Below are 12,655 nucleotides of genomic sequence, written 5' to 3' on the forward strand. Positions count from 1 at the left end.
AGTGGCAGCTGGGTATGCCTCAACCCAATTAGAAAACACATCAGTGCACACTAATACATACTTGAGATTCCTGCAGGGTGGTAATTAGATTAAATCAATTTGTATTACCTGAAAAGGTCCGTCAGTCAGAGGAATGTGGGATGGTTCGGTAGGGATCATTTTCCCAATGTTTTTCCTCAAGCAGGTCAGACAGGACATTGCTCTCGTTTCCGCTTGAGAAGAAAAACCTGTTGCACACCAGTATGCTCTCACCAATTTGCACATACCTTGCTTTCCCAAGTGAGTCAGACCGTGCGCTGCCTCAGCCAGGCTTGGGCAGTATGCCTTGGGAGCCACTGGCTTACCATGTCCATCTCTCCAGAGTCCAGAAGACACTTCCCCATGTCCCTTGGACTTCCAGGCTGCCTTTTCCTGAATGGAACACAAATTTTGCATCTCAATTAATTTCAGCATGTCAATCATTTGAAACATTATTTGGTTAATTGGCACATTTACTTTTAACCCTGCTGCCCATTTGGCGTCTGCCGTTATTGCCCAGTAACACCGGATCATACTCACATGTATGGGCTTTACACTTAATTACCGCCACTGTCTTAGGCAATTGGATCACTGTCAGTAGTCCTTTTATATGTCTGGAATGTGCAATTGGTGTGCCTGTTGTCATAAAATTTCTCAGACGTCATAGAGCCCCAAAATCATGTACTACCCGGAAGGCGTACTAAGAGTCAGTGTAGATATTAGCAGATTTACCTTCTGCTAATTCACACGCTCTCCTTAATGCTACCAGTTCTGCCACTTGGGCCGAGTGTGCTGGACCTAAAGGTTCGGCCTCTATGACATCTTCGTCATTTTCCGCAGCATAATCTGTACATAACTCTCCAGTGCCAGTTTGTCTATCACAACTCTCATCTGTGTAAAATGTCACATCTACATTTTCTAAAGGTGTATCCCGTATGTCAGGTCTTGCAGTAAAGGTTTGATTCAGATATTCCATACAATCATGTGCATCAATATACCTGCAGAACTCACCTTTTGCCAGCGACTCACCTCTCTCCACCCTTTGTGCATCATGTTGCACATATGGTAAATACGTTGCTGGGTTTAACGTACTGCACCTTTTGATGGTGATGTTTGTGAACCTAGCTGAGGAGACATGTCTGGTGTGGGCAGAGTTTAGCAAAGCAGATACAGCATGGGGAGTATAGACAATCATATCATGGCCTAATACCACATCCTCACTCTTACTGACCAATAGAGCAGTTGCTGCTACACTTCTTAAACACGTTGGGAGTGATCTTGCCACAGTGTCCAATTGTGCACTGTAGTATGCTACATGCCTACTGGCATCACCATGCTTTTGTGTGAGGACCTCTGCTGCACAACCATTAGCTTCCATACAATACAAATCTAAAGGTTTTTCATAATCAGGTATTCCCAATGCAGGTGCTCTTGTCAGACTATCCTTAAGATTAAGGAAAGCCTGCTCTGATTCCTCTGTGTGTATGACATGATCGGGCTTTGAGGAAGAGACTATGGACCTCATTCAGAGTCGGTCGTTGCGGCAGCACGCCACCGATGTTCGCTAAACTGCGCATGCGTAAAGTTCGCAATGCGCGTGCACAAACTAGCTGCTATGATCAGAAATTTCTCTCTCCTTGAACACAGCTAGGTCGGTAGTTTGAGTGCCAGAATGAGGCGTTTGTGGGTGGTAACAGGGGAAGGTGATTGAAAACGGGGGAGTGGAGATCGGAACGCAGGCGTGCCTAATTATGCGAACGGCGTTTTATGGGAGTGCATAATTAACAAAGTAGTGTCATGACACATGTGACATGGGTGGTTTGTACACTGACCTGATCATAGTGCTTAAGAGAGGGTATGGTCAACCTTAAGCTCTACGACCAGTTCCGATGGTTACCGATGGTCTCGATTAATCCTTATATGGCCGGAGATGACATGTAATGCGTACGAGAAGGGGGCGTATTTTTTGTCTTACGGCCGCATCTTCCCCTTGGTCGGCCAGCTAACGATCCGATCTTAAGGATGCAACTTGCGAGTGCATCATTTGCATATCCGGCCCCTTTTCCCTTGCGACCGTGCGGCCGCAACGACCGACTCTGAATGAGGTCTTATGTCCTGTAATGGCAAGGCCAAAATAGAAAAACCTGGGATCCACATTCTGCAGTATCCACACATTCCCAAGAAGGTACAGATTTGCTGTTGGTTCTGCGGCAGTGTCATGGTCTGTATGGCTTGGATTCTGTCATTTGTAATATGTCGTAACCCCTGGGTTAGGCAATGTCCCAAGTATTTAACCCTATACTGGCATGGCTGCAGTTTGTCCTTAGCAACCTTGTGTCCTGTTCGCGAGAGATGAAGCAATAAAAGTTTAGTATCATTTAAACATGACATAAACGAATCAGAACATAACAATAAATGGTCCACATATTGTATTAGAACAGATCCATTGGCAGGTTGAAAAGATTGTAAACAGTCGTGTAAGGCTGGGAGAAGATACTGGGGCTGTCTATGAAGCCCTGGGGCAATCGTGTCCATGTGTATTGTACACCCCTGTATGTAAAAGTGAATAGGTACTGACAGTCAGGATGAAGAGGTACAGAGAAGAAAGCAGAGCAGAGGACAATGATAGTGAAATGGGTTGCATTTGGTGGTATTTGCATAAGAATGACAGCTGGAATTGGCACTATGGGAAATTGGCTCTCTACTACCTTATTAACCCCTCTAAGGTCTCGTACCAGCCTATAACCTCTCCCACCACTTTTCTTCACAGGAAAGATGGGACTGTTGGCTACACTTGCTGTACGGACTAAAATTCCCTACTGCAATAATCGGTCAATTATGGGATAAACCCCTATCTCTACCTTCTGTTTTAATGGGTACTGGGGAATTTTTTGAACTTGCCTATCGCTTTTTAGATTTATCATAACGGGAGCTACATTTGCCATTAATCCAATGTCCTGTCCGTCTTTGGACCAAAGTGAATCTGGTATTTGGGATAACATTTGGTCTACCTGAGATGGATTTTTAACTGAACCGGTTGAGTGATACATTATCCTTTGGGGAGTGTCCAACATATCCCTCACCTTGTGCGCAACTCTCTCTGGTATGCCTAAGAATATACCATCAGGGGTGCAATATATGACACATCCCATCTTACATAACAAATCCCTTCCCAGTAGGTTAGTAGGAGCCGCTGCCACCAGTAGAAGAGAATGCCTGATATGCAATGGCCCGATAGTAACCTCTGTGGATTTGGTTAAAGGATAATGTAGCACTTTACCCGTTACACCCACTGCTGGTACTGTCTCACTGGTCACCTGTAAATTTGCTGGAGATTTTATCACTGACCTGGTCACCCCTGTGTATACAAGAAAAGGATGTTTAGTACCAGCTACATCAACCATCATCACCAGTTCTTCCCTAGTACTTCCCGTTAACCTGACTATCTGTAGACTACAGGTATGACCTGACCCCTAGCGTTGACTTTCACTCCAATACAGCATTTAAGGCCACAATTGGAGCTGGTGACTGTGGGAAATTTCCTGTACTCTGTGTATATCCCTTATGTGGATATCCAGGTACTCCCTGATTAGGGGGTCCTACCTTCTTCACCTTACAGTTCCTAGTTACATGTCCCACTTGGTTGCAGTTAAAGCGCCTTCGTGAGTGGGGTGGGTGAAAGGATTGCTGTGTGGGTTGAGAAGTAGGGAAAGATTGTGGATGTTGATAAGTATTTTGAGGGCAATATGGTGGTTGTGGATAGTATGGGTTTTGTGGCTGTGTGTGATAAGTGGGGTAGGGCTGTGGTGGTGCAGGATTGGTGAGGGCGTATAGCTGTGCAGGTGCATGTGTGTCTGGTGGCTGTGATGTTACATTCATTCCTTCTAGAGCTTGAATACTAACAGCCATTAGTTTCTTGCTCTGGGTCTCTCTCTTCTTGAGGATGTTTTTATCATGCTCAATAGCTGATTCTCTGAGTGTGTCTACAGTAACTCCCCTCCAGCCAGGTGGTGAGGTCTGGACTCGGTTCTTTAGCTTGTCTTTAAGATCATCCGTAAGTACCGTGATGATCATTTCCATGTAATGAGTGCTATCTTTAATATCTTCTTTCCCAGTGTACTGGGTGATAGCCTGCAGAGTTCGGGTACAGTAATCCTCTGCAGATTCACTCTCTTTTTGTTTTATGGTGAAAATTTTACTCCAGTTAACTACTACTAGAAAATATACACCCAATTGAGTTATTATGCAGGTAATGTTACCTTGGTTACCCTCGTCTGTTAAGGGACCATCTCCATCCAATACGCAATCCGTGATAAACCTTTTCACGTCAGTATTGTGTGGAAGACACGCCCTTAACAGCACTCGACAATCTTTATTGGTTGGCTCGTGAGCATTACCCAAATTTTTCAAAAATCTTTGGCATTTTGCTAATTCCTTCTTAGGGTCAGGGAAGTCATTCATTATAGAATTTAGCTCCGCTCTTGTCCAAGAACAATGCATTGCTACCTCCCTTGTGGGCACTACACCATTCGCATCTGCATTCCCATTTGGAACAGTTATTGTCCGGATGGGATGAATACCAGACACACTGTTACCTTTGACCTTGTTACCTGGCTGGGGATTTAGTCTATTACTGCTACATATAGGGTTAACAAATTCCTCTATGGGTGCAGTGGATGTTAACACTTCCTGTACTACCACTGATGAAGATGGGGCCACCACTCGTGCTTGTCGTGATGGAGCATCTAACATGTGTACAGCATGGGAAATGGCAGACATAACAACAGGCTCATCATCCGCATCATAAACATTTTCCTTGTGATTACTCAAGAGAGGGTACAAGTTACCTGTTACATTTTTATGAGTTTTTACATCGACTGTACCTCCACCCCCATCCGTATAGGGCGGTGGTGGTGCGCGTGAACCACTGGCAATACCTTCTGCAACACTACCTTGCTGTGCGTGCATGCTATTTCACGGTGCGCACGCATTGCAGTTTAGCGCCGCGTGTGCACTCTCCTGCATCTTGCTCGTGACGCTAGTTTGCATCCCCCTCATGCTGCCACAACTTTAAACACTCGTTATACTTTATCTTTTTCATTCAAGAGTGCACCATACATATGCTATCTCGGACATTGTTCAATACCTCCTTACCAAAGCTACCAATTCTGGGAAACGGTTTAACACTCTTCCTCGTCATTTTAAACCATACATCACAGTACCTAGTTGAGTAAGCACCGTACCTAGTATGCATAATATGCCGTGCCGACCCAAGCGGCGCTTACAACAGCAGCACATCATCTAACATCTCTACCGTTTGCTTGGCTCCCATCCTGGGAAAATAACCCTAGGCTTTTCAATAGAGATTTAGACTGGTGAAAGAAGGTCAAGGCTACTTTCACTTACCTGTGGACGATATTAACAGGATGTGCCCATACACCTAGGAAAGAATAACCAGGCTGCTTCCACGCACCTAATCCCTTTTTGACTACCTTTCACTGCTAGCACTTAGGCATTCCAATAACACCTACCCTTTTCAGTGATTTCGTACAACCTCTGCTCAGTTCACAATCACAATTTGCCACAACTTTGTGGTTCAATTACAATGCTCAGTAACCCTAACTGATCACTGAATTCTGCAATCACACTGAGAGCCGATACCTACAACAAAGACAAAAACTACACCTGCTTATGTGTATAGACTGCGGTATCTACTACCGAGCCACTAGGCCAACACCAGGCGCCTAGCACTTAAGGGTCCTACGATACCCCTAAGTAGGAAACATGTTACCCCTACCAACAAATGTTCACTGTTACATACCCTTTTTCTGCGCAGAAAAATAAATGTTTTTCCCAGATTATGGCAACACTGACCAACAATACTATCTATCAATATCACAATGCAATCTCAACGGCTTTGTTTAAAACACGTGGCAGCAATACAGGAAATACATATACGCTATACACAATAATGCGACTACTACACAGAACGTATTATTACCCTTACGCTATTGTGCGACTTCCCCTTTTAACATGAAATTCTACCAACGAAGGAAAACAAACTGTTTCTTCCCTTGTCCCTGGATTCTAATTCTAACGGGTAGCGGGCTTTCAGCAACAAAGTGGTAGCAGGTATTCGAAGGCACAATGCGTTCTTTCTTGCTTATGGCGCCTCCACCCTTTTGCTGAGAGATCGCTGACCGAGTGTTACCGTATGACTGGTAGCGTGATTTCACACTGCGAGCCCCCAACTATTGATTCCTACCTATCTATACATTCTAAAATTGTCGCTATTTAGCGTTATGAGTCGCACAATAGAAATAATTGCTTTCAGACTTTGTTTGTGGTTCCAAAGCACAAAAAAGTTATTATTCAACATAAAAACAGATGGTTACACGCTGTGATCTAAATACAATTAGCGCAAACAAATTATACAGACACAAGGTACAGTCGCACGCGCTCTGGATCCAGATCCCGGCATCAAAGATAAAACCTCCGTCAACAGCAAAGCAAGAAGACTGGCATCTAGTTTCAGAGAGCCCACATATATACTCTTACAGAGATAGGCAATACAATAGAACAGTTTGGCATGATTCCATTGGTTCTTCTTCCTGGTTCTTCTGTTACAGTACAGTTCATAGGTCAGTTCGTATGGACACAATCCAGCCTCCAACAGCTCTTTGTGTCCATTTTCCCCCTGCATAATATATCTAGACTGGCTGCATTACAGGAAACATTTCAATCCCTAACTCTCTATGATCCATAACTTGCAGACACATATTGCGATTTCTTCCCCGATGGAACCGGAAATCTGCAAAGACACAGTGGTTTAGAATGACACCAAACACGGTCTGCTTATCATGTACTAAACCTTAGATATCAAATAACATGTATTTCACAACATTACTGATAATGGATAAAACCTTAAATATTAACCTTAATGCTAGGGAACCTTTTTATGTAAGTGTGCAGTGTGTAAGTATTTTGGTATTGAGAAAAGATGCTAGTTAGCGTTGTGCGACAACATGTTTTGTGGAGTACACCGTGGTACGTGTTTTGCAGGGTTGATCATATTATATGTTTTAGTAACTGTCTGTATTTATATAATGGGGACTTTAACATTTTTCTATTGCGTGGGAATCGCACAACGCTAAATAATAGCATCGCTGTATGTACTTATGTGCGAGATTCGCTAAAATGGCGCTGGGCGGCCAGTCGCAAAATTACGTCTTGTTTCCATTCGCAAAATGGCGTTGTGCAGATTTAATTTTAAACAGATTCTGTCTCAGCCAATTATCCAGCTTCGACAATATATATATATATATATATATATATATATATATATATATATATATATATGAGAGAGAGAGAGAATACGATAGTGATAATTAGGATATTTATTAGTATTGCCATTTTTAAAATCACTAATTTATTGAACTTGTTAAAATTAAGATTATTAGTGGTACTGCATGAATACTACATTTCATCGGTATGAATCAATAACCAATATCTGTATGCAGGATTTGGTGACAACCTTTTCTTGGTTAGTACCAGGTACACAGATAGTTAATTGCGGGTGTGCTCCGTTTCTGAGATAATCATTAAACTATACATACTGTAGTAAACCATGGTAAATCAAATTCCATAGTAATTTGGTGGTTTATCATGGTAATCCCCTAAATGTTTTTTTTTTCAGATGGGAGGAGCTCTGTAGTTTTACCTTACAGTGCTGTAAGGAACTTGCACACAGACATCAGAAACTGTCAGAAAAGGAGGTTCAAACCGTTAGGTGTAATTTTTTAAACATATGTACTGACTGGATGGAGCCATAGCTTTGGCTATGTGGTGTCTGTGCTATAAATCTACACAGCACTGCTTTAGTTGGAGCTGCTCCATGCTGTTAATGTACAGACGAAAAAATATTGCAGCACTGAGAGTGTGGAGTTCTGGACTGGAGAGGTCTGCTAGTTAGAAGGAGAGAAGTGTGATAACAGCTGAATAGTGTGGTCACGACACAGCGAACATATCCAGTAAAATAGTAATTGTGAAGACATAGCTTTATAAATAAGCTCACAAAAATATACAGGATTTATTTTAAATAAGAATAATAGAAAAAATCCCAAATATCACATCTTTACAAAATATTCTCATTGCATAATTATTAGTATTTCTCTATGAGCTACCCTGTTGCGTGGATGCCAGTTAGCTTACTGTATTAGTCATTGCTGGATAACTGATGACTTGGGTGTATTCTACAAGACCAGTAGTGTCAGGGTGTCAGAACATACAATCCACAGTCCTCTGCTCACAATATTATTACATCCGTGTATCAATGTGTATGCTGTACTTTTTTCTAACCTGTGTGAATGCTGGTGCTAAGAATTGAGAAGTAACTATAACCATGGCCTGGAGGGGTGCCATCTGACAGTGTAATTATGCTGGGTACACACCTTAACGATATTTTGTTTGTTCGATATATTCAAGCAAGAACAATATATCGATGGTGCATTGCTGTGTACACCTGATACATCTGTGAACGACGTTGTTCACAGAATTATCTAATTGGCCCTGCAGCAAAGTCGATGACAATATATCTAGAAGCTATATTATTTCAACTAGCTGTCTGTATGCCCAACCCGCCGACAGCACAATATGTCTGTCACAGCAGCAATTGAATATGACGTCACAAATAGTTGGACATATTGAAATGGCTCTGCTGGCAACACACATCGATCAGACGATTGGTAAGTGTGTAGGATTTACCAGTAGTTAGATAGGCCAGAGGTGTTCCAAGCTAAGTTCTATGTGACCTACACACTGCTGTTCTGTACTCACAAGCAGAAACATGTATTCCCTCAACTGGTCAGGACTTTTCCTTATATGATATGTCTGTGAACGACATTGTTCACAGACATATCATATCTGTCCTGCAGCACAGCTGATGCCGATGCAGATATATCGGCACTTCTAGCTGTGTGTACGGACGCCCCGCCGACTGCCCGTACACTTGCTGCAGGGACCACCGATGACTGACATCTGAACTGTGCGGGCAAATATAAATGCCCGCCTAGTTGTGATGTCAGCGCAGACACACCGTGCCGCTGATTGGTAAGTGTGTATTGGCTTACAAATCGGACAGGGGATCAGTCTGCAGATCCCTCGGTTGGCGGTTAGATTGCCCAGACAGACAGAGTAATAATACTCACTTAGATATGAATACAACCTTGTATAATATGGTCTAATGAATCAGACTGTGCAACATAACTATAAAGAATACCTAATTTTAAGGTATGTAACCATAAAAAAATATTTAAAACGCTAAACCTTGTGTGAGCACAATGAGATCAGCAACAGATTAAATAAAGCCAAGGGTTACTGTAGCAGCAAACAGGTTATGTTCTAGTTAATCCTTATTTTGCATGCACCATATTAAGAATATGCATGTCTCAGACAGCAGGCATGAAGTCATTGGGGTGTGGACAATAAAGAATTTTTACCATTCATAGAAGGATCAGCAGACACAATTTCATAGCAGACATGTAGGGATCCTGTACGCTCAACAGGACTAGACTAGAAACACAACCTCAGGGCAAGAACATCCTAATTATATCCAACACCCTCCACAGTGCCATGTACCTTAATAATCTGTGCATCATTAATGAACACTCTGCTCTAATACTATGCTGTATATAAAGTATAGCTTGTAAAACTATGATCTATGCACAATAAAACAGGCTGCACTAAATGAATGGCATGGAGGTCTTCCATCTGCAGGGTTTTTCAGGTTCATGCTGTTATCTGTGTTTGTGTAGCAAACGGATGCTCATTGTTACATCATAAATGTGCATGGAGCAGATAAGGATTTGTTTAACAATACACTGAATAGCTATTAGAATCAGCCTCGGATAAAGGTGGTATTTATCCTACACATCCTATTAATAAACTTAAATAAATAAGGAGTGGTATGCATAGACATAGACCCACCCACCAATACACTTTTTGTTATGACAGTATTCAGCACGTTTATTCTTTTCCTGCCAGAAAGTTATACTGTAGCACAGTGGTTCCCAAAAATATGTGCACAAAAAGAAGCACAGTCCTGTCAACCACCACATAACTAAACCCGAGGGTGACATTTAAGAACAATTTACTTAATTTAATTTTTGCTGAATTTCTCAATAAGAATCTTTTGGCTCAGGGGTGCCGTGGACAAAATGCTGATACTCTAGGGCGCCATGATTCGAAAAAGTTTAAGAACTACTGCTGTAACAGCTTTCACCACCAACACTGACATAAAACACTGCTGGTTTCCTCATCAGCAGCCCTAAACTGAAGCTATATTTATTGGACAATTGTTCTTCTATACAAGGTTGTACCTATTTTTCACTTCCACATGAAGTCATTGTACTCATGTTTGTATTTTATTTAAAGGCATCAGATACAGGAATCTATACAGCATCATAATTTTTTTTTAAGAAAGCCATGATAATCATTTTCCAATGTTCCATATTCTGAGCAGGCGGTTCAAATAGCCACAAGGTTTTGGCTGTGAATATAGCAGGTAATTAAGTGAGGTAAACCATGCCCATTTTTTGTTCTCACCTCTATGGAGTGAAAGCAAAAACAAGAAAGTTTTTCCTGCCGAGATAACTCAAGCTGTGTTATTGCCTGAGGTATAGAAGGAGTCTCACAGCTAATTGAATCGCCCCACTAACAGTCTATGGGGCAGATGTATGAAGCTGTGGTAAGTGATAAAGTGCAGAGTGATAAACAACCAACCAATCCGCTCCCACCTGTCATTTTTCAAACACAGCTAGTAACATGACAGTTGTGAGCTGATTGGTTGGCCGTTTATCACTCTGCACTTTATCACTTTCCAGAGCTTCATACATCTGCCCCTAACTCTCCCTGCTGATATGTAAACTGCATGCATGAATATGCAAGGCTGGGAGTCCCGCAATACTCCAGAATTCCAGAAAAAAACAAAGAGAGAGAGAGAGAGAGAAAGAGAGTGAGAGAGAGAGAGAGAGAGAGAGAGAGACACACATACATTATACCTTGCATTTTCAAGAAAGACATTAATCAGTATGGAAATTGTAAGGTATGTACTTATGCTCAGGAAAGATTTCTCCCATGTAAGACATAACATTGCATACACTTAAATTCCAAGTATTATAAAAAAACAACAATACTACTGGACCATTAGGTAAATTATAGAACACTGCTTATGTAGCCTGGTACCCCAGGGGCATACAGACTCCTCAAGACCTATTTAATAAGCATAACTGCCAACTTTTAAATTTTTGGAATAATGTAGCAAAGCTCAAAGCAGATTACTCTAAGAGGAGAATAACTTGTTTAGAACGGGTTGGGCATGGGATGCCGGTGCTTGGGATCCCAGCATTCAGAAACCCAATGCTGCCATCCCAACAGGGTTAGTATACCGACACCTGTCAGTCAGTCAGTATCCCTACCCCGGTATGCATTCGGGAAGCCGGCGGACCTAATTCCCGACAGCTGGCTTCCCGACTGATTTATTTCGGCGAGGGTTACATGACAGGCGTCTCAATCTAGACGCCTGTCATTTTACCAACGCCGGGAGACCGGCGCCCGGCATCCCGATCGAAGGGATGTCGGGCGCGGACAGCCGCGCGGGGGGTTCTTAGGGTTAGGCACCCCCAGGATGGTTAGGGCTAGGCTAGGGGGAGGGAGGGTTAGGGTTAGGCACCCCCGGGGGGGGGGACTTAGGGTTAGGCACCCCCCCCGGGGGACTTAGGTTTAGGCGGAGGGGAAGGGAGGGTTAGGTTTAAGCACTTATAGGGGGGATTAAGGTTAGGTACTGGGGCGGAGGTTAGGGGAGGGAGTTAGGTTAGTTAGTACTTACCTTTAGACGATCGGCATTTCCACTGCTGCCGGCCTGCTGGTGTCGGGATTCCATCCGGCGGTAAATCATACCGATTCCCCTACCCCTAACCCTCCCTTCCCGCTGCTTAAACCTAACCACCCCTCCCCCCAGTGCCTGTATCTAACCTCCCCTCCCCACAGCCTAAATCTAACCCTCTCCCCTTAGTGCCTAACCCTAACACTAAGCCTCCCCCTAACCCCACTATTCGGGATGCCGGCGCCGGGATTCTGACAGGTTCCGGGATTCCGGCGCCAGCATTCAAAGCACCAGCATCCCAACTGTCGGTATTATGACCGCATCGCGTTTAGAATCATAATAGGTCTTTGCATATTTTTATAAATGTCAGGCAAATAGCATCTAATGTATTCCTTATTTACATTACAAAAGCACTTTTGGTTAGCAACACACATTACAATCTGCTTGTTCTGCCCAATCTCCAAAGAAGTATATACTTAAGGTGGGTACACACCTAGCAGACATATCTGCAGATGATGGTCGTTCATATACACTGAACGACCATCATCTTCCAGGCAGCCAAGGATAGCACATACACACTTGCTGGTGGACAGATATGTCTGCAGCACAGCCGACGCAATATGACTGTGAACTACGTCATTCACAGACATATTGCTGTTACACACTGGCCAACGGGAAAAAGATATATTGGCCTATCAATTCATCACCCATTATATCTGTCAGTACCCAGCTTTAGACCTCAATAAAACAATTGGA

General features: G+C 42.9%; 1 protein-coding gene across 1 annotated transcript in view; it reads right to left on the bottom strand.

Moving 5' to 3' along the window:
- Nucleotides 1-12,655, bottom strand: part of ITPR3 (inositol 1,4,5-trisphosphate receptor type 3) — a gene marked incomplete at its 3' end in the record, with an annotated part of 283,455 nt that overhangs the window by 186,130 nt on the left and 84,670 nt on the right. The gene's annotated exons all lie outside the window — the stretch shown is intronic.

Source organism: Taudactylus pleione, unplaced genomic scaffold, assembly GCF_031769625.1.
Source record: "Taudactylus pleione unplaced genomic scaffold, aTauple2 ptg000682l, whole genome shotgun sequence".
Taxonomy (NCBI): Eukaryota; Metazoa; Chordata; class Amphibia; order Anura; family Myobatrachidae; genus Taudactylus; species Taudactylus pleione.